Source organism: Ictalurus furcatus, chromosome 10 (assembly GCF_023375685.1).
Source record: "Ictalurus furcatus strain D&B chromosome 10, Billie_1.0, whole genome shotgun sequence".
Taxonomy (NCBI): Eukaryota; Metazoa; Chordata; class Actinopteri; order Siluriformes; family Ictaluridae; genus Ictalurus; species Ictalurus furcatus.
Window position 1 is genome coordinate 16,646,447 of NC_071264.1, and position 23,561 is coordinate 16,670,007.

Sequence of the window (23,561 nt, forward strand, 5' to 3'; positions counted from 1 at the left end):
ACATCACTGTCATACTTGCATATGGGATTAAAAAATAATCATCATCATCAAAGACATGTTGAGACGCCCAATTTTGATAAGCCGATCAAAGATTCCATGAATAAAACCAAAGGCCAGCCCACCCAAATATGCTACTTCACTCATAAATGTGGTATGTTGCAAGCTTGGTTTTAAGGCCTGATATGTAAGGACAAGAGATTGTCGTGAAAGTCTTTCATTTTCAATGAGAGCTGGAGCCCTTTTTTCTAAGAGTTTATGGTAATGTGTATAATTGTGTGTAATAAATCTCACTTTGTATGGTGTGCATGAGTGTTTTTTTTTTCAGCTAAGTGTATCAGATTTTCTGCTTTGCACATTTTTTAGGGCTCTTTAGTTGTTCTTCTAGGGGAATGTTTGAAGATTACAGTATATGTAGAAACCTACAAATGAGTGTTTCTCAATCAGAAAGTAGAATCTCTTTAGGAAGCTAAGAACCCATAACTTTCCAAATAAAACCTGAAGAACATTTATTGTTTTGTTTTTTTATTTTATTTTTTTTACTGTTATTAAATGTAACATCAGTAGGATCTGTACTTGGACCTAACTTACATTTACAAGTAAAATTAAACCCAACATAATTTTTGTTTAGACTAAAACATGGCAAAAAGCTATCTTTTAGCACAATTCCTTTTCAACATTTTGGTATGGAATAACCTTAGTCAGTGTTCTCTCCTCAAATTCCCAGGTGTAGGATTTAATTGTTTCATCTGGGCAGCATCAATAGTTCAATAACAGCCAGTTATATTCTGCTTTCAGTGGTAATTTGTTTGACCAGTTCTGTCCCAAAATATGTACAAATATATAAAATATGTATCTACAAGTTATAAGGTTTAGCACTAATTAGTTCACTATACTTGCAGTTCACTTGTGCCAAATGCAGCATTATTCAGACCTGTACTTAATGACTTGTTCTTGATTTATACTTGTACAGAAAAATAATATTCATTAGTTGTCCCTTGATTGGTGGCCATTTAAAACATTCTTTTAAAGCAATTTGATTTTCAGCACTTCAGTCTGGAGTGACACTTGGCTACCCAGTAGCCAGGAGTATTTATCTCCTCAAAGTCCCCTGCGTAGGCTTCTTTTATGCCACTTGGATTGCGCTCATATTTGTGCCACATGCCATGTAAATCTTCCTCAATATGATTCATACTTGTACAAAAGAAATGTTTATGGATATTACAGTAGCAATGACTTTGTTCTATATTATGGTTTAAAGTTGCAAGTAGAACCCTTTTAGACCCCATGAAGGTAATTTACAATTGTGTGTAAAATATGTTCCATTTTTTAAAAAGATTTTTCCATATCCTCATACTCTCTTAAAAATGTACAATCTAGAGCTTCATAAACTGGTCTGAGACCAGTTTGGCACTGAATCCGTATGTTGACATATTGTAACAGGAAGTCAGAGCGGCGGCGTGTTGAAGTGCTTGATACACAACAGCCAGTAGTGTTCGAGATACTCCACACCCCCACCAAATCTAAACAAACTTGACAATAGTTTAGCAAACTAGCTAAACATGGAAAATCACAAAACATTTAACAAGAGCCTTTGAGGAGGATTTCTTAATGTGACCTTAACCCCCAGCTGTCCACTTTAACAAGCATGACATGCTTTTTTTTGGAGTTATACCACACATGTTTAATTGGAGGTCGACCAACTGCAGTGCCACTAGTGATGTTGAGCCACAATGTCATCACCAGGAGACATCTGACAAATCTTAGTGGTAGATAATATTCCTAACACTCACTGATAGAGAAGTATGGTGTATAAAGATGGAATCATTCTCAATACATCTAAGGTAACAACATTTTTGCACTGAACAGCTCCAAGTTGGAAAAACATTCCTGTGAAAAGTCACAAAACCACCAACTTGCACAAACTTTACCCTCTTCCAAATGAATAAGCTCCAACCATTTATTCTCAGTTAAGTTATTACTTGAAAAGGGAATAGTGTGCATGAGGAAGCAAAGCAAAAAACACAAAGCAGAACCATATTTACTGTTAATTAGCTGCTACTGTAGATCAAGACACGCCCCTGAGGGCGGGACATATACATTCTAGTGAGTGTTTCATTGGATAAACATAAGACTAGTACAGGATAAATCATTAAAACATTTAAATAATTTTCCCAGAAGTGATGATAATAAATAATAAACTTTTTCCCCCCAAGATATACCATTTTATTGATTTCCAAAACACTAAGGGATGAGTACAAACAGCTATTTCAGGCGAACTTTAAAGGGGTTATTTGCTTTAAGGTTATATGTAAACCTACAACTGTGTTATTTATTATTATTAAATGTTCCATCTTGGACTTGTACAGAGGATGAAGCCACCAGCCCTCCATCCATTTTCTGTACTGCTTATCCTTACTGGGTCACGGGGAACCTGGGGCACAAGGTGGTGGACACCCGGGGTGCCAATCCATTGCAGGGCACAAGCACACACACACATTCACACACCCATTCATACACTACGGACACTTTTGGACATGCTAGTCAGCCTAAAATGCATGTCTTTGGACTTTTGAATGCTTTAAAAGCTGTGTAGAACTGCTGCAAGACTAAATAACTTAATATATTTAATTCCTCAGCTGAATGCATGGAAGCACGCGCTATTGCGTCTTGGTCATGCTACTGTCCCAATATTAAACACACACCACCATTAGGATGCTTACCGTCCGTGGTGTACTACATTTACACACTATTTAGTACAGTATGCGGTTTGGGAACGGAGCCCATGACTTCATCACGTCGCCAAAAAGGGGCGGGCCGTGGGAGGAACGGAAATGGACAGGGGCGTGGCTATTAGAGGATGCTGCGAGAGAGAACGGTGGCGTGTGTGTGTGTGTGTGTGTGGGCGCGCGCGCATGACATCACCCTCCTCTCGCTTTCTCCAAACCGGCGGGTTTAGGAGGAGCGTCAGTCCTGCCGTACACTCGCGCGCGCACGCACACGCTCACACACGCGCATACACACACCGAGTCGCGCGACGCTACCGGGGGATTTAAACCTGTGTTACCGCCAAATTGAGCTGCTCGGATCTCGGAAAACGCATCCATACGGGATTATTGCTATTATTATTTATTCATTTAGACGTATTTTTTTTTCCTTTGAAGATGTGACGGGGTTTTTGCGCGTGCACGAGGAAAAGGAACGCTGTCAATTCATTTAGGAGAAAAAAGGTAGGAGCAAGTTATGAAGGCTGATGGTAAAATAAGTAAAATTTGGGAAATAACTGCACTGAGTGCACTTGTTTTTTCTCTTTTAGAGATTTCTAATATATATATATATATATATATATATATATATATATATATATATATATATATATATATGTGTGTGTGTGTGTGTGTGTGTGTGTGTGTGTGTGTGTACATGCAAAATATCTCATGCATTTATATGATTTATCAGGACTTGGTTTGTGACTCGGATGCTTTGGCTTGCATTAGTTTCTTTCCTTCAGTGCGCACCATGTTTCACGTACATGCGGTGCTCGACGTGGTGTACAGCGTGTAATATGCTGTTTAATGTTTAACGTGCATTCAGTAATAGATGCGTGTGATACCCATAGACCCAGTGCCATTGCATACCCTATACTAGGCTATAGAAAGTTGGCTATTTCAAGTGATAAAAATTGTAGCCTATATGCCATATATGAAAATATCACATATATTTGAAAGTGCACGTAGTGCTGATTTTGTGTGTTTCTGAAGATGAAGCTGGGACATAGAGGAAATAAATACTGTGTTGAAGGATCTCAGCAGTGTTGTCTCACGTTGTGCGCTTTGGAAGCGCTATAGTTTCCCATGAGGTAAATTTTTTTTTTTTTTAATGAATTTGCACGATATAACATAACACGGATTTAAGACGTAAGACGACCGAGAACACCGTAAGTTTTTTTCTTTTTCTTTTTTTTTGACAGCTCCTGTATGTGAGCAAATGATGGAGACTCGGAAGACCTCCTAGTTTCGTCTTGAGGACTTCGGAAATTTGATGTTAGATAGAGATCATGATCATGCATTTAAAGACTTTTGCTCCATCCTAGTAGTGCGCGCGTGATTATACATACACACATACACACACCCTGAAATCACACAGAGCGGATTCCGCACACTCCAGGAACCAAGACTGAACACTAAAATCACATTAGAAAATCAAATCTCTTATTCTGGGGTTTGTGTGCTATCTGGATGCATCTCGGTAACTGTCACTGAAATTATCATAGCTACATTTTTGTGCGATGTGCGCGCGTAATTTTGGATTTAAAAAAATCACTTCCGTTAAAGTCACGATCCTTTTCCAGCACAGATTTCGGTACGTATGAGATTAATTATCCAATATGAACATAGCGTTTCCGTTTAAAATTGTAATGCTGTAAATAAAAGTTACAGCCTTATTTCGTGGTGGGTCGCGCAGAGCGCGCGCGTTTAACCTCGCAATCCCACAAATTCCTAATTACATCAGATTATTCATTGGCATCACGTAGGTCGACGTTTGTGTTATAAATGTTTATTACTGTAACATTTTTTGTTATTCTTCACAATTCATCCAACTCCTAATCGCGGTTTTGGTGTTCTCCAGCAGGATTCAGCAGCGCATAATTTCAACCTCAAGCTTGTATATAAACCGGGGTGCCAGATTGTGTCGATTGCTTTTACTCCATCACGGTTTGAAGTCCATTCCTAAACCACAGGTTCCCAAGCCAGGTCTTACATATTTGTTTTCCCTCTTCGAACAAAACTGAGCCAAGTAATCAGCTAGCGAATAACCTTTTCTGGAGTTTGTTAGAGGTTAAATAATGCAGGACGGGGGTTCTCCGTGACCAGGGATAGAAACCTGTGCGCTAAACCATCCTTAACACGATATGAATTATGTCATAACTAGATGTCCCTAGTAGGATACGTGAAATCTGGCAACCCAATTTCCTTCGATTATATTCAAGCAACATTTATAGCCTATTTGTCATACACTACACGAAAATTACATTTAAACATACAGTTCAAATTGATACCTGGGGTGGGATTAAAACACATATTATGATTCATTTACTTTTATGGCATTTGGCAGACGCCCTTATCCAGGGCGACTTACATTTATCTCATTTATACAACTGAGCAGTTGAGGGTTTAGGGCCTTGCTCAAGGGCCCAGCAATGGCAGCTTGGCGGTGCTGGGTTTTGAACTAGTGACCTTCCGATCAGAAAGGGGTCTGAGATACCACTTCATTATAAAGCACATAGTGTAAGGCTATATGATTGTATTTTAAATATAGTCTATCTATCTATCTATCTATAACTAACTAACTAACTAACCAACTAACTATAGCCTAATTAATTAACTAGCCTAATTGAAGCTTAAAACCGTAAATCTGGCAACCCTAGCAGTTAGGTAAAAGCTTTCGGAGTTCTCCCATGTCTGGTCTCATAAGTGAGTTTTGGTGAAATCTTAGGATTGAACTATCGACCACAGTAAGGAAAGAAATGAGCAATTTCCTTCACTGACTTTTTCTTCGTAGTGAACAGCGCAATGAATACCAACACCAGTCATTAGGCTACATTTACATAGGCTACATCCAGGGATTATTTTTGTATACTTTCTGTTTTATGTAGGCTATTTATATCACACTTTGTCGAGGTATCATGTAATATTTCAGATGGGTGTTATAATAACGTACTCCGGCGTATCCTACTGTGTGTACCCTTTAGGAGTGTAGTATCTTATGCGGTTTGTCAGTTTGAGACACAGCAATATGGCAAGTGCGACCATTGGTGTGTGAAATGGCTGTGCGTGAGCACTGGAGAACTATTTCTGGCACTGTGTTAAATACGGTTGAATGCGGTTTGGGACGTAGCCATGAGAATGGAAAGCAAATTTGACATTGCAACCGTTGAAGTAAACGGCCTCGTTGGATTGTTAATAGTGTCAATATGGCGCATGCGCGGTATTGATTGCTCTCTGTCACATTTGGAGCACAGGTTGAATAGGTATGGATTAGTCACGTGACTCAACAGTTCCGGCTGTGAGATATGAATAGCTAATTAGGCTACAAATATTTTACTTGTTTTTGAATTCTGTTTTTTTTCCCTCCAAATGATGTTCATATCTGTGATGACCTTTATATCTAATAGATCAACATTTAACACATAATACCCACGTTTGTCTTACTATCCTTGTGAAGAGCTTCCATTGACTTAATTATTAATTTAGTTAATTAATGCAATGTTACACGTAAACCTAAGTCTAACCTCAATAGCCAAAAGGAAATACTCTGACACTTTATTATTATTATTATTATTATTATTATTATTATTACTTTAAATACAAGCAAAACAAACAGAAAAATAAAAGGAGCCATATGTCCCCACAAGGTCATATTCAGATCACAGTATCACATTTGGTCCAAGCTATAAAAACATGCCTACACAAATACACACACTCTCACAATGATGTAACCTCACAAATGAACTGCAGGCTGATATGACTCGACTTGTCTACTTTTTTATATCATGCTCATTTCACAAAGCTTTTTAATTTCATCACAGGCCAGGGAATTGTGTTTTCAGTATAGCCTTTGCATGTTATCATCATTGCATTTTATTCGTGCCCCCTGGCTGATGAAAAACAGAAATGGAGACCACCAGGGCTTTGCATCAGGAATGATGAAACCAGCAAGTCTTGAGGCTGATCTTAATAAAAATTCTAATTGTCTTGAAGTCATAAAAACAGTTTATATTGCCTAATCAATGCTACCACAGTGATGTCAACAGTTCCTCTGATTCATTTACTTTACATGTATTCAGCTTTACACACATGTATTCAGAAATACAAAATGAAATATTTAATATATTCAGATACAATATTTGTCTTGGCTTTTTGGTGAAGCTACATGAAGCTGGCATTAAACCTCATAAATATTATTTTCATAAAAATGTTTTATTAATGGGTGTATTTCTTGTTTCCAGAAAAGGATTAGAGTTATCTTATTCATCTAACATTTTGGAATTTTCTTTGATAAGAGTGATCCTGTTGTGTGTTTATGAGTGAAACCTGATGATTTTTGCATCCTGTAGAGCAGCCGTTCACACACACACACACACACACACACACACAGTGTAACAGGACCATTATTGTTAAACCATTATCAGACCTTTTATCTGAATCTTATTTTTCCATATTGAATGATACTTTGAGGCAAAATAATTAATAATTATCAAATCAATGTGATGACAAGCAGGAGTGCCAGAGGCACTTGGATGCCTGCTGCAGCATAATTTATTAAGGCTTTTCCACTAAGAGTCCTCATTACTGGACAAATCTGCAAATTACTCAAAAAATCCTTAATTAACAATCAGATAACAGGCAGACCCAAACAAAATACAGAAGTGTGACGAAATAGAAGCTGCAAATTAATGCACAATTGCAGTCCAGGCTGAATAAGGGACTGACAGAAACGCAAGACTATAATTAAAGTCGATGCAGTCAATATATTGTGTTCTCCAGTCTATCAAAAATGCTTGGAAAAAGCCAGATAGTGTTAGCATATTAACCCTAACCCAGACCACAGGATAACGCAAATCATTCACTGTCGTCCGAATTTATGTTTGAAATATAAAAATACCAAGCTACTCACCAGCATCTTTGGTTGGTCACTTAGTTCTGAATCTGTTTTATTAATAGTGGTCAATTTCTCCTCCCTCCTGATTGATTGCAGCCCCTGCCTGCCAACTCTTCACTACACTGAGTACACTAAGGATGCCACAGTGATTTTTTTCATTAGAAATTATATTATCAGCATCAGCTTGAGTGAAAAGTGTAATCTTAAATTTTTTTTACATAAATTTCAGTATTCTTAGTACTTCAGTCCCTCCAGGATTTTGCTTTATTTTTGCGATCACAGAAATTACCGCAAAATCAAGCAAACTCTGTAATATTCTGAGGAGCTTGCAATTTTTCAAAATTGCTGCAGATTTTCCGCCAATTTTGGCCAGGATGTGTGATGTCAACACAGCGCACGTTCAGCCAAAGCCCTCTTCGTTTCACGTGTATTGAACATGAGTACAGCTAAATATATATATATATATATATATATATATATATATATATATATATATATATATAATCCCATATACCAACAAACATCACTCTGAAAGACTGTGCAAAACAATTTAGTGCAATTGCAGTTTCGCCTATTCAACTAGTTTTCCGCTAAAAAGCACAAAAAACTCTGCAAGATACATAGCAAATTTAGAAAAAAAAAGTTGCAGCAAAATCAAGCATTTTTGGCTGCCACAATCACAAAAAAAAACAACAAAATCCTGGTATTTGGTACATCCCCCTTTTGTTTTTATGAAACTCAAGCTGGCATGGACCGCACAAATCCTAACGATCCATGTTAGATCAAATAAAGTCAATTGCACACATTTCCAGATTTAAATAATAACTTTTCTTTCTATAACTTTAGATTAATTATTGTAGTAGCACACCTAAGGTAAAAAGGTGTAATAATTGGCCATATAATAATTAGGCAAGAAATAATTACATATCATCAATGTTGGTTTGTTGTCTATACAGCAAAAAATCTTATAGTCAGGAAAAGACTGAAAAATAGCAGCACTGGTGTACACACCTTAAATGGCATTTGTAAGACAATAAGAGATTGTAAAGCTCTTAAGGTTGTAAAAAAGAAATGGCCTGTGATTACCTTGTTTTTTTCATTGTAATGATTCTTAGAATTAATATTTTCTGTAATAAAATGTGTCACAGTTGACAGGTACTTATTTATTAAGGCAAAATGCTATCAAAGCTCTAATATCTGGGATTTAAACTCACAACCCTCTAATGAGCACTGAATGCTGAGATTTCACTAATTTAACAGTATTTTGTATAAACAAATTCCAACCACTCTGTTGTATGTGAAATTTTAAATATACACAAAAATACTCATTTAAAAAGAAAAAATGTGAACCACTGGAATTAATTCACAACTCAATTCATTGCTTATTTTCACACAAGTTAATTGTCACTAATCCAGGAGCCATGTTTGGGCTCTGCATTTTCATTCATAGTGTTATGATATGTAGTGTTATTCAAGTAGGTTTAACAGCCCAAATAAAATGTACTCCTTATTTTAATTTGGTGCATAGCTGTGTTTAAACGTAACGCACTTCACGGATTTGATGCTGTAAGTAAAGCACATGTTTCCAAATCTTGAAAACCTCTGGTTGACAGTAGAATGGTGTTTACTCGCTGGATTAATTAGTGTGCAATGGTGACATGAACTGAATCAAGAACATGCAGGTATGTGAAAACAGTGACAGCGAAACCAAACAAAATAAAGTTCAGCAAGAAGTTGTGATATAACTTCTGCTAGCATGACACAGACAACACGTCACCGTCACAGTTAAACACTGAGAGAGAGAAAATGCTAGCTGGACAGCTTATAGCTGAAACGTTTGCCACAGACTTACTGTTTTGTTGTTTTTGTTGATGCCGCCAATACAATGTGTTACATTAAAAACTTTGTTAGATGATGATAACAACAACAACAACAACAACAACAACAACAATAATAATAATAATAATAAATAATACTCATTAATCAAATAAATACACCCATTAGCAACCCAAAATATGTTATTATATTCTGTTAGCTACCACTTTTTAGCAAAATAGTAGGCAGCACACTGGAGATTTTAGTATTCTAGCCAATAAAGCTATCATTAGTCCACCCTTGAGTGGTGTTAGAAGAAGAAGAAGAAGAAAAAAAAAACAAATTGAAATGATGTTGACAGGTCATAATATCCCTGTGCAACAAGAAGCTCCTGCTCCGGTTCCCTCCCTCTCTTTCTCTCTCCTCCCTGTTCTCACTCATGTGTGCTTGTAACTCTTTGTAAAGGTCATAACGAACAGAACACAGTGAGACATAATCTCCTGCTGGTTACAGCTTCATTTAGGTCTCTTGGCGAGACACCTAAATGAGAGAAAATCTGCAGGGTGGGGTTGTGCCCTACAACCCCTGGGGTCACAACTCTAAAGGTCACACATCGTCTCGACAGCCTGGTTGGAGTCCGGCGAGGTTTCTGGGCGACACAGGAGGATGAAATTTGTTCACTCCTTTTATTGAGCTGTCGTCCAGTGAGCCTTTACTCACTCACCTAATGAGCATGAATGATTCATCACTCATCTTCACTTTCCTCATGTATTATGCAGCATAAGGAGAGAAGGATATGTCTTTTTGGGGGTGTGAGAGTCAGCAGGAAGGCTAGGTTGAAGCAAGTCGATGGGTCAGAAAGGCCTTGAGAGTTTTTAGAGGTATTCTGATGCCAAACCTGAATATCTTCATCAGTCTGCTGATCCATGGGGAGGATCTATAAAGAAAGCATGACTTCCTGTAATGTATAATGTGCAATATTTACTACATTGTTCATATACAAAACCTTATTATATGCAAAACTGTTTTCTTAGATCAAAACACTGATTGATAACACAAACAGAGCATAGTAATTTTCTTTATTCAGGACTATCGTTAGAGGATCGCCATCATATAATCTGACATGGAGGACACTTCTTATCCCACAGTTTGTTATAGAATAAGGCCAAGATTTTACTCAGTGTGAGAAGTAATAATCTTACAAGATCACTGTAATCGTGCCGTGTAAACCTGGCTTTAAGCAGCTACAAAACCCATCTCTGAATACACATATCTTTCCCAGTGTGAATATTGACCTTGGGAGCCTCAAACTCTGAATATGGCCCCATGGACCTTTCTTTAATATACAGTCCAGTTTAATGTTCCAGACCATGTATATCATTTTATATATCCATGGTAGGTAGCAATTTGGGTAGTTCTCCTAATTCTTTCTGTCATATGAAGAGGTTTGGGTAAGTGTATTGGGCAGGTTGAAAACCTGGTGATAAAGAAAGTACTTGATGGAAAAGGGGGTTGGCCTATTTCAACCCTGATTGATTTGAGGAGTTGGAAGTGTATCATGCTGCAACACAGACCTCCCGTCTACCTACGTTTCTGTCCGTAATCTTTCTTTCTGATGCACATGGTTAAGGCTCAAAGCAGGCAGGTTGAATAAAAGCCCTGCTTTTGCTTTAACTGTGTTGTCAGTGTGTGTTCCTTCCTTATCACTGAGCTCCAAGGATCTCTTTTCATAGACCATGCTATCCATTTTCACTTAATATTAATTACAGTCACCGGTGGGTTTGAAACTCTGTAAAGGTGTTGAAGAAATTGAATGATACAGACAAGAGAAAAATGTAGAAAGTGTTAAGAAAAAGGTAGGAAACCTGTCCTTCATTTTCTGTGTTTCTTCAAATTTTACTTTTTAATGAAATTCATCTTCAGGATCATTATATGTATACTGATGTACGCAGTACAGTTTTCTTCCCATTTCCCAGCATGGAAAGAAGTTGGGGTCAGAGGGCAGGGCCAGCTATGATTATGGTGCAGGTGAGGTTTAAGGATTCCTTGTGACTTTGTAGTTCATCTAGTTCCATCTAGGATCATTATTATTTTTTATTATATTAGTTTCTAATATAATTAGTTTCCTTTTCAAAGAAGATTTCACATAAAATCACTAGAAAACTAAGTAAATTAATGTTACCTAATTAATATGTCCTGAAGTGCTTTATTCTTCTTATACTACAGCCAATTGCTAATACTAAGAATTATTTTTCAGTTTATCCATAATTTCTAGCCATTTATAGTTACATTTAATGTTGTGCAACTTCCACAAAACAAGTGACATCACTTAAAGTATACAGTAGCTGCTATAAAGAGAAGTTTAAAAGGCAAAAAAAAAAAAAAATACAGCTCATTACAGAGAACCCACAAAGCTGCTCTTAGACACATGTCCACATTTCCTGCTCTTAGACATTCCTGCACTGACCTCTGACTGTTACAAACCACTGACACTGGAGACTCCTTTCATAAATGTTTCTTCATAGAAAACCTTACCATATCAGCAATTATAAATTATTCTTTGTTAAATACAAATGCATTTTAAGCATCTGCCATAAAATCCCTGTCATTACATAAACAATGAGATTTTTTAAATGTAAGAATGCACTTTAAAATCCAACATGCAAAGCGTGTACCAGAAATCACTTGCAATCCCTTCACCTATTAAATTCTAGCTACTTGCCACACTGTAGAATAAAGCACTCCAAAAATACAATAAAAATAAAGCAAGTAGTTAAAATGTACTGTAAATTCTGATGTTGTACTGCACCCAACATTTCTCTCATGATCTCCTTCTTAATTGGTGGTTTCACTGGTGCTATTAAGCTCCTGTTCCACTATTAGACTTCTCCAGTTCTAATCCACTGACACACAAGCATAGCTGATAACAGAAAATAAACCTCATTTTCTTAGGATGAGCAATTTGCATCTACTTGCACTCATAGGAATTTTCCTGTTATAGGATTTTAGAAATTATTGATTTTTTTCAAGGTTCTGATTAAACCTGCTTTTGCCTTCGATGCTGTGTTTCAGTACAGCCCTTGACTGCTTGGTCTGAATAGGAACAGGAAAACAAACATTGTGTGCCATCGCAGCCGTCAGTTCATTTATAGTTCTGTCGAGGTGCAGGTTTTTATCAGCAATGAGGCGATGAGACCTATTAGCGCCAAATTGCATTACACATGAATGAACTTAAAATAGCTGCCTTCATGTTTGTGCAAATGTGTGCGTATGCGCTGAATATTGAGATAGTAGTTTTGCTGGAATCTGTGTATTTTTTAAGCATTTTCTTATCCCATTTTCATACATTCATCTCAGAGAACTGATATTCTCAGGTGCAGAGGTTACTATAAGCTTAAAAAGGCCTGGGATCACACCTGCCACAGTATGTTGGTGTTATGGTATACTGTGATAAGAAAAATCTGAAATATGTATACCATTTCCAAAGAATATAAAGCAGTTTCTCCAACCCTGTAACACATTATAGGAAAAGATTCTGTGATATCCTCGAGGGCAGGTGTCATGAAATATTAAATTGTAAGGATGTCAATTGTCAATTAAATGAATGTTAAGTGTCAATTATAATGAAACCTATTTTTTGTTAAAAAATTGTTGTTGAAAAATAATGCCATACAATTTCCCTGTATGCTTCAGCTTAAAATATCACTGTGCTATGTTATTCTTTTTAATTATATTATATTATATTATATTATATTATATTATATTATTATAACCCCAATTCTGAAGAAGTTGGGACAGTATGGAAAATGCAAAAAAACCCAAAAAGATTGAAAATTGAAAATTCAATTTACCCTGTACTATATTGAAAGACATTATTAACACATTATTTGATGTTTTACTTTGTGAATTTAATTCATTTTTTAAAATATACACTCATTTCAAATCTGATGACTGCAACACACTCCAAAAAATTTGGGAAAGTTGAATGTTTACCACTGTGTAACATCACCTTTTTTTTTAATAACACTTATTAAGCATTTGGGCACTGAAGACACCAATTGGTTAAGTTTAGCAAGCGGAATTTTCACCCATTCATCCATTATGCATTTCTTCAATTGCGCAACTATGCGCCACACGTTCTCAATTGGAGACAGGTCAGGACCGCATCAGGCCATGCTAGCACCCACACTCTCTGCTTACAAAACCATGCACTTCTAATCCGGGCAGAATGTGGTTTGGCGTTGTCCTGCTCTGGATGGCAGCATATGTTGCTCCAAAATGTGCACATATCTTACTGCATTAATGGTGCCCTCACAGATGTGCAAGTTACCCATGCTATGGGCACTGACACACCCCCATACCATGACAGACGCTGGCTTTTGGACCTGATGCTGATAACAGCTTGGATGGTCCTTTTCCTCTTTGGCCCAGAGAACACGACAACTGTTTTGTCCAAAAGCTATTTGAAATGTTGACTCGTTGGACCACAAAACATGATTCCACCGTGCTACTGTCCATCTCAGATGAGACAAGTTGGCAGTGCTTCTGGACTTTGCGTAGTAAAGCCTTAACTTGCATCTGTGGATGCAGCGGCGAATGGTGTTAAGTGACAAAGGTTTACCAAAGTATTCCCTAGCCCATGTCAGGATCTCCATTACAGACTCATGATGGTTTTTAAGACAGTGACGTCTGAGGGAACGGAGATCATGCACATTCAGAAGCAGTTTTTGGCCTCGCCCTTCACGCATTGAGATTTGACCGGATTCCTTGAATCTTTTAATTATATTGTGTACTGTAGAAAGTGAAATGCCCAAAATCCAACCGATTTGTCTTTGTGGAATGTTGTTCTCAAAGTTTAGGATTATTCACTGATGCATCTGTTGGCAGATTGGCGAGTCTCAACCCATCCTTGCTCTTGAAGGACTAGGCCTTTTTTGGAGGTTCCTTATATACTATGATTACAAGATTGCCTCACCTGTTTCACATCACCTTCTTATTTCAACTTGTCACATCGCCATTAGTCAAATATTGGCCCGTCCCAACTTTTTTGTAATGTGCTGCATGCAGCAATTTCAAAATATACATTTACCTTCAAAACATTATGCAGTTGATTAGGTTAAACATCAAATACCTTGTCTTTATACGGTTTTTGTATATTAAGTACATTTACAAATCATTCCTCTTTGTTTTTATTAGCATTTTTCATACTGTCCCAACTTTTTCGGAATTGGGGTTGTATTAAATGTTGTATTAAACAATACCACATCAATATTGAAATCATTTGAAATCATCAGGCAAATTGCTCTGGTATAAGAGGAATAAAACACTTGAACACTCATCATTAATTTTTATGCTATTATACACTATCAACGAAATGCACCTAAACTGAGGAGCTGAGCAGTTCAGCAGTTGCTCAGATTACTGTAATCCTCGCCTTAGTGCTATCAGTTCTGAGTTTCTCCCTAACTTCCATAGTTTTTAAAATTCAGCTGCTTGGCTTTTTTCCAACACTCAGCACTTTATCACACATTTGCTTCACAATTTACACTGGTATCCCATAAAACAACACATTCAAGGACTGACTGGGGTTAAATGGCAGAGGGAGCGCAGATGAGTGCAGCTGAGCTCCAGTACTGTAATTCAGTGGAATTGTAAATCACAGCATGGTGTAATGGTGGTAATAGTAATAATAATGATGATGTAATACAGTTTCACACTGCTTTATAGAGAAATGCTTTCATTTGGAAAAAATTGTGAAATATATTCCTTCAGTCAAGGCCATTGTTAAAGTTTACTGTATTGTATCTTCATCTGAAAAGAATCTAAAGATATTTCAATATCATTTTGACAAAAGGAAATCTGAAAATGTAAGGTCTGGCCACACAACTGTAGTTAAATGAAGATATTAGAACAGAAATATATACAATTTTTAGATACACTATAATTTAAAAGTTTGGATACACTCATATACACACGCAGCGCAGCGTATGTGTGTACAACTTAAGTAACACAATAAAAGAGAGCTGGTAAATGGCCTGATACAGGAAGGAAAATAGAGTGTCGGGGGCAACAAGGTGTTTCCTATGATGCACCATTTACAGTCAAGGGTGTGAACTATAGACTCTCTATTTGGAAACATATTACAAATATATTATTATTCTGTTGCGATCTATTGGCCAGTCACAGACAATCAACTGCTATTTTGTTTTCAGAGATCTGTTGTCCAGTTGCAGACAAATCAACTTCCATTTTACAAACACAAACATTGAAAATATCATATATACAAAAACATACACACGTACGTGTGCCTCGCACTTCGAAGGTTGGAGGTTTGAATCCCTCCTCTGACCTGTGTGCATAGAGTTTGCATGTTCTCCTCATGCTTCAAAGGTTTCCTCAAAGGACCATAGTTGTAGTTGTAAATGGTACATCTTGGGAAAAACTTTGGTTCCCTTTGACATTCTAAACAGATCCCTTCTCATATTTTATGTTTTTTTTTGTTGTCGTATCCACCATGCTGTAAAGTTGCTTTTAACTTGTTTATTTGAACCACATTTTTTAAAAAAATACTCTCGCAATGATTTGTTCAGTTTTTAGGTTCAGTTAAATAACTAACAAAAGTTCTGTCTTTTTGAATATATGATATTTTCAATGTTTGTTTTTTTATAAAATGGAAGCTGTCTGTGACTGGCCAATAGATCACAACCGAATAATAATATATTTGTAATATGTTTCCAAATAGAGAGAATCAATAGTTAGCTAGCTAGCTAAAAGCAAAACAGTGGTTTGTGTACAAATCGTGAATCACAGATAAATCTTCATGCTCATTTTCACTTTGTCTTTAACTCATCCAAACTCATTCTAAATCCTGCAATCTTTAAGTCACACCTTACAGCAAGTCTGTGTTCACATCAAGCCAAAATCTCTTCTCATGTTTGTCTGCAGTGTCTATAGTTCAAACCCTTGACTGTAAATGGTGCATCATGGGAAACACCTTGTTTCCCCCGACATTCTATTTTCCTTCCCGTATCAGGCCATTTACCAGCTTTTCTTTACTGTGTTACTTAAGTTGTTAGTGTGTTCACTTGGTTGATTGAGTGGCATCTCGCTAGGCTGCTGCGTTTAAAGATAATGCATTGCTGCACTGCTTCGTCAAGCAAAAAGGAAGTGACAAAGCCACAGGCTGTTTATTACTAAGTGCTTGCAAGCTGCTTTCCAGAAAAAGTAGCGTATGCTTAATTCATGCTGAGATTCCTGTTAACCAACGAGGCATCCTTAAGACACATAGGGAGATGATGGATTCAGGCTGGAGAATTGCTGCTCTGATTTTCTCATTGTGTGTTGGTTTGTTTATTCGAGCTGGTGCTTGGTAGCATGCTTTGTACACTTTAATGCAGGAAAGTAAAATGTAAAGCTTTTATGTTTATATTTTGAAATCTTTTTTGAATGTCAGATTTGTCCCTGTTCCCTGAGAAGGGAACGCTGATGGAAGTGCCCTTGCGTGTGACCGGTATCTGAAGCTTGTGTAACATCATGCTTATTTATAGACCTGCCGTGATCAGGTGACGTGGCAATTAAGTGCGTCGGGTGATATATAAACAACACCAGTGAACCGCGCTGTCAGCCTCTATTATCTGAAGCGAAGACACAAATCACAGGCTTGCCCCAGTATGACAAAGCTACGCAACGTCTTGTTCCCTTCTCAGGGAACAGGGTTACATGTGTAATCCAGATGTTCCCTTTCAAAGGGAACTCCACGTTGCGTTAGCTGAACGCTGTGGGAAGGAGAATACCCACTCCGTCCTACAGAGGCTACAGCCTGTTCACAAAGATCTGAGCCCGAGGGACACTCGAGCCCGGGCCGGAATGTATATCCAGGCTGTAAAACCGAATGAATGTGTGCGGCGTAAACCACCCCGCCACAGCACACACATCCTGTAAGGATATCCCTTTGAGCAAAACCTTTCAGGAGGCGACCCCCCCTAGTGGAATGAGCCCTTATGCCCAGAGGCGTAGTGAGAATGTGCGCCTCATAAGCGGTAGAGATTGCTTCCACTGTCCAATTAGAGATGCGCTGCTTCGACACAGCATCACGTCTACTGTCGCCGCCAAAGCCGACCAGCAGCTGCTCTGACTTACGCCACTGGCCGGAGCGGTAGACGTATATACAGAGAGCCCTTACTGGACATAGTCGGTGCAATTTCTCTGGTTCCGGTATGAGGAAAGGAGGAGGGCAGAAAGCCTGCAACACCACTGGCTGGGCAGCAGATGTTGGCATTTTAGGAATAAAATCCGGGAAGGCCTTGGCTAATTCAGGGGTAAAGTCAAGGCAGGAAGGGGCAACAGAAAGCTTGTAGATCTCCTACTCACTTGAGAGATGTCAGAGCCAGCAGAAGAGCTACCTTTAGAGTCAGAAGCTTCTCAGAGGCTCACTCTAAGGGCTCAAATGCGGCACCTGACAGACCTTCCAGGACCACAGAAAGGTCCCAGGAAGGTATGCGTGGTCTGCAGATGGGCCTCAGCCGCACCTCGAAGTTAGAGGATGTTGCCCCACAGAGGCTCCATCAATAGGGGCATGGCTGGCCGAAATGGCAGCCACGTAGACCCTGATTGTAGGAGGAGCCAACCCTGCTGAGAAATGTCCTTGTAAGAACTCCATAATTGTAGCTATTGCACAGTTCGCTGGGTCTTGCTGAAGTTCCTCACACCATGAGACAAAATGTTGCACGTGAGCGCACCAATGCCACGGTGGCCTTACATGGCTTGGACGGCAAAGCCGGCCCCCCTAAATTACGTGCTGTTGTTGGATAGAGGTAGCTCACAAGTGCCTCCTCCACCTTCAGCATAGCTAAATAGCCATGCCATTCATTCCCCAAGATTACCGAATAATCCGACATCACGGGGTTATAAATGCGGCTTATACATGGTTTCCCCCCAGAAGTGGGATATTTTGTCATGCACTTCTAGAAAAAAGGGGAGTTTTCTGCAGTGTGAGGGATTTTTTTTTCACTGGGGAGAAAAAAGCTCATCCAGCCTTAGTAATCACTTCAAGCAGCTCTTTATATGCTGTTCTCAGTTTTTAGCACACCCTTCTGGCTCCTTGGAGTCAGAGAGGAATTTTTGTGTGTGTGTGTGTGTGCTTGGATGGGGTTTTTTTGGCTTTCCATAGCAGAAGGAGGAGTCGTGATGCGAGCTCCAACATCCAGCGGAGAGCTGGACCCAGAAGACAGAGCTCCTCTTCCAGATCCATACGAAATCCACAGGACCCAGATCCGTGAGGCTCTGAAACCCACGAGTCGTGAGCGGAGCTGCCTAATTGTAAGGCGTTCACAGTGCACACAGTCAGACCTCTCTAGGGCTGCCCTGGCGTGCTCCACTCCTAGACACTTCACACAGATAGTGTGTCCGTCCTCCCCGTGATGAAACAGGAGCAAGGCGTGACACACTTCTTGAATTCTCTCACTCATACTTTTCTCCTTTTTTTTTAAAGGAACAGAAACTTAAACAGATTTTTCTTTTTTTTTTGGAAAAGATTGGAAAAGCATTACACAATCGACCGACATGCAGTGTCGCTGAAGATAATAAGGCTGACGGCACGGTTCACAGGTGTCATTTATGTACCACGCGACGCGCTTAATTGCCACGTCACCTGATCACGGCAGGCCTATAAATAGGCATGATGGTACACACGCTTCAGATACCGATCACATGCGAGGGTGCTTCCCACAGCGTTCAGCTAACGCAACATGGAGCTCCCTTTGAAAGGGAACAGCAGTTTGTTCGTAGAAAACTATCTAGCTAAGTTTCTCTCTTTTTCACAACATATTGTTTTCAGTGGTAGTCTTCATTTCATGTCTTTTTCAAAAAAAATTTTTTAGAAAAATTCTACTGTAGCAAATCCCAACATTGGTGGTTGGAGAGTTTCAGAAAAGACAGAAACTGTAATAAATAAATAAATAAATAAATAAATAAATAAATAAATAAAAAGAATAATAAATATATATATATATATATATATATATATATATATATATATATATATATATATATATATAATAGGACTTAAAAGAGGTTAGCTAGCTAAAACAATATAGCAGATTGTTATCTAGTTAGCTAATAAAAGATTTCAGTGTTTTTTTTCTGACTTTTTTCTTCAAAGAACACATTTGGAGTTTTGAGTTGGTGGTGCATACTGTATTTATCGTAACTGAATTTCATAACCGTGAGAGAAAGAAGAGAGTCTGTTAAGAGCACAACTGTATATAACTAGGGCTGCAACTAACGATTATTTTCATAATCGATTGGTTGGCTGATTATTATTATTATTGATTAATCCATTAATCGGATGGGGGCGGGGCAAACTTTCAGTACCTTTTTTTGCTTATTTAAAATAAAATCCACAAACTGAGTGTTACAAATATAAACTTCAGACTAAAACTTTATACAACTACATGCGCAGACCAACTAATTGATAATGAGATTCGTTGACATCGATTTTCATAATCGATTATTACCGATTTTATTGATTAGTTGTTGCAGCTCTATATATAACTATTAAAATGTATGTGATAACAGGAACTAATTTGCTCTTGGACATTCCATAACTATAAATGGATAAAAATGACAATTCATTAATAAATTAAAAAATTACTTTTTTGGTAAATTTCTGTGCTAAAAGAGGAATAAAAACCTAATCTTATCTGCTCCAAGTGCACCATATCATGGCTGACCCTTCATTCCCATCCCAACTTCCTAAGAAGGGATATGTGAAGAAAAGAAATTTGCTGTTCTGTAATGTATACGTGACCAATAAAGGCTTTCTTGCTTTCTTAAACACTTTGGGACATGCTATTATATGAAAATAATCAACTTCGGGGTGGTAATAATAACTCCGCTTCATCACACCACCCATAATTATATTGTTGGTGGTTAATCAGATGTCTAAATCAGAACTCTAGCTCCTGAAGTTAATTTCTATTACAGCTTCATGCCTTACTTGTTTCTTTATGGATGTAGACTGACACTGAGTATGGATGAAGACTCCCTGATCGAAAATAATTATCCAAGTGCTAGGAATGATGTGATTCTGTGAAAACTGAAAAAGCAGTTTAGTGTCAGCCAGGAAACAGAGCTTATTGATCGTTACTCAAAGTGAGATATTTGCTTTCCACACAGTTTAACTCGAACAAGCCCATTAATGGGGAAGCTAATTATTCTATAATTACACAGGGAAGCTCTTTTAAAATGAAATGTGAGTACATAAATTGTTACATTCCAGTGTTAGAGAGCGACTCCAGTATGTGGCTGTGACCTGATTGCTTGGTCAACTTTACCTGCCTCATAAAGGATTTCTAGGAATTACAACACATGATTAGTCCTGTGGTAATAAACGGTTAGCCAGTATATCATTATGTTAAACAGATACAGTGCTATCATCATGCTTAAAAAATTCCAACCATGAGCTAGAACTGATGATATCTGAAAAAGCTGAATCCTGATTGAGATGCTGCCAAAGTTTATTTACACTTAAAATGCTGACTACATGTAGACAAAATTGTAGTTATTTTTATTTATTTTTACAATAGCTAAAGAGTAAAGCACAATATTACACTGACGCACACTGACGGTCACTGTTACAACCCCAAAGCTAAATAATTTCCTATTACAGCATGTTCCAAACTGTTTTATTCCCCTTATACCAAAGCAATTTACTAACAGTTACAATGTAGCTGCACTACTCTCTAAGCTGCTGTTATAGAAAATTAAATAACACCTTCTGACCAATCAGAATAGAGAACTCAAGAACGTTATAATGTGATCAGCACGTTTGCCTTGCACCTCCGGGGTTATGGGTTCAAATACACATTAACAGCATGTTGATGTGATGTGACTGTAATACAAAGTGGAGCACTTACCATCCCAGATTTGATTATTTTATTGCATGCATTGTAGTGCATTAATCTGTTTATACCATGTCAATTGGACAGTTTTATCAGTTTAACAAATTTTGGTTGTGGAACTTCTGTGACACAAGTTAGTCCCTGTGAATTAGTTGTTAATATAAAAATTAGAAATATTAAATGATCAAATCACCAATAAGATCCCCAATAGGAATAACAAATTCCCTGCTAAAAGATAAAGCATTTATTATTACATAAACATTTAACATTATCATATTCATATGGGATTTCATCGAAGTCGCAGCCTCATTTTCATATACGAGTTTATTCAATTCTTATGCATTTGTAAACGTGTCTTCTCAAGTGCACTGAGTTAATTTACTCGATTTACTGCGTCTAACTGATTCACATTCACGTCTGCTGCTCTCTCCATCATCGTTTCATCCTCACTTGTGGAGAGCCATTATCAACATCAGAGAGCCTGCTGAATATACATGAGCACTTGTTGAATATGCAGGAACACCAGGGAATATGCAAACGACCTTGCAGCATGCCATGCAGGGTTGTCCTTGGCACACAAGGCGAGTGGCTTTTGTTTCTATAAAAAAGGCAGCGAATTGTTGGCCACCTCATGTTGAGATAGCTGGCAAGTTTATGGGAAACCTATGCTGATTGGTGTAGAGGATTTATAATTGCAGACCTGAGCAGAGAGCCATAATTTACCATCGCCTGATGTTGGTTGTTTTATATAAATATATATAAATGGACTGTCTTTTGCATCACTGGTTGTGTTTGGTATCTGCCCACTAATAATTATATGTGTGTGTAGTGCATTATGGTCATAATAAATCAAAAAACCTGTTTTTATGTGTTACGTATTGTCTTCGCAGTGCTTGGACAGTGTAATGGATGAGATGTCGTGATACACTTTTATTTGCACCACTCTCGATTCCTGCACCATGCTCACCGTGCCTCTTTCCTTTGTGACAAATTTGGGCCAATTTATGGTTGTGTATAAAAGCTACGAGGCAATCCATTCCGAGCTCTCCCTCTCTGATGTGCTTCCCTCTGATCAAACGCTCGGCCATTCATCAAACCCACTTCAATTGCTCTTAACTCCCTTCAGGATCTCTTCTACTACGAGGATGTCAATGCATTTCCTCAGGCTCTCAGTGTATAAAGCCCAGACCTGGGACAAAACCTATGTTCTTAGACCAACATATTTTGATCAAATAGGCTTATTCCTATTATAGTGGATCCTTTAAGCCTCCATGTGTTCTTCTCACTTCCCCAATTGTACCACTGTGATGGTGGAGCTACCTTAATAGTGGGGTTAGAGTATATAGAGGTGGTTTATACATTTTTACAATGTGCATAATCTTAACATTGTCCAGGTTGATCGTTAACATTTTATTGCTAATGTTTTTTTTTATTGTCACATTGCATTTTGAATGTTTGCCGTGGTGTCACTTCCATCAGAGCCATTACACCTCCATGACTTATTGGACTGGGATGGGATGTGGAATAAAATTGCTTTAATTAGTCACTTCTTCATTGTGGCTTGCTGGTGGCATGTTGATTTTAACTGTAACTGTTTTCTAAAAACCACAGATTTTTAGGTCTTGTTTGAAACATTCAGACCTGCTGTTTATGGTACAACTAACGTCTGCCGTGACAATCAAACAGCCAAACCTTTTTCCGTTAACCCACTGATCTTTGAAAAAAGACAATTTAAAATACATGTGTATGCCAAATAATTCCTAAATCATTAAGCAATATCATGACATGGGTGCCATCACAAACATTTAGGGGTTGATATCTTAAGTCCAATTCTTTGTCGTGCCGCATATATGCTGACTGCTGGTCTATACAGAATGTGAGCTTTGTATTTAATTGAACTTTGGCTTATTTCACTGGTCACTGCGTCTGTGCTCCTTGGCATTGTTCAATAATTCCATCGGTGCCCGAACAAGTGCGGGACAAAGTGCTCTTGTGATTGCAACCGGATGATTCCTGTATCGATCTGCACCAGGATGTTTTAGTACAGCTGATCAAAAGAGATGGCCGGGCTTTCCATTTGCCCTACGCGTCCAAAGAACACATACAATTGTGGGCTAATCAAGTCTCTGAGATTACAGTGAGCAAACTGGCTTCCTGCTTCTTGCCTTTCACCAGCATTTGTTTATG

General features: G+C 38.0%; 1 protein-coding gene across 1 annotated transcript in view; it reads left to right on the plus strand.

The window, feature by feature from the left end:
• Positions 1-1,293: 1,293 nt before the first annotated feature.
• Positions 1,294-23,561, plus strand: part of ptprsa (protein tyrosine phosphatase receptor type Sa) — a 269,659-nt gene continuing 247,391 nt past the window's right edge. Inside the window, exon 1 of the mRNA XM_053634470.1 lies at positions 1,294-3,227. The gene's annotated coding sequence lies outside the window, so the exon portion shown is untranslated. The remainder of the gene's footprint in view (positions 3,228-23,561) is intronic.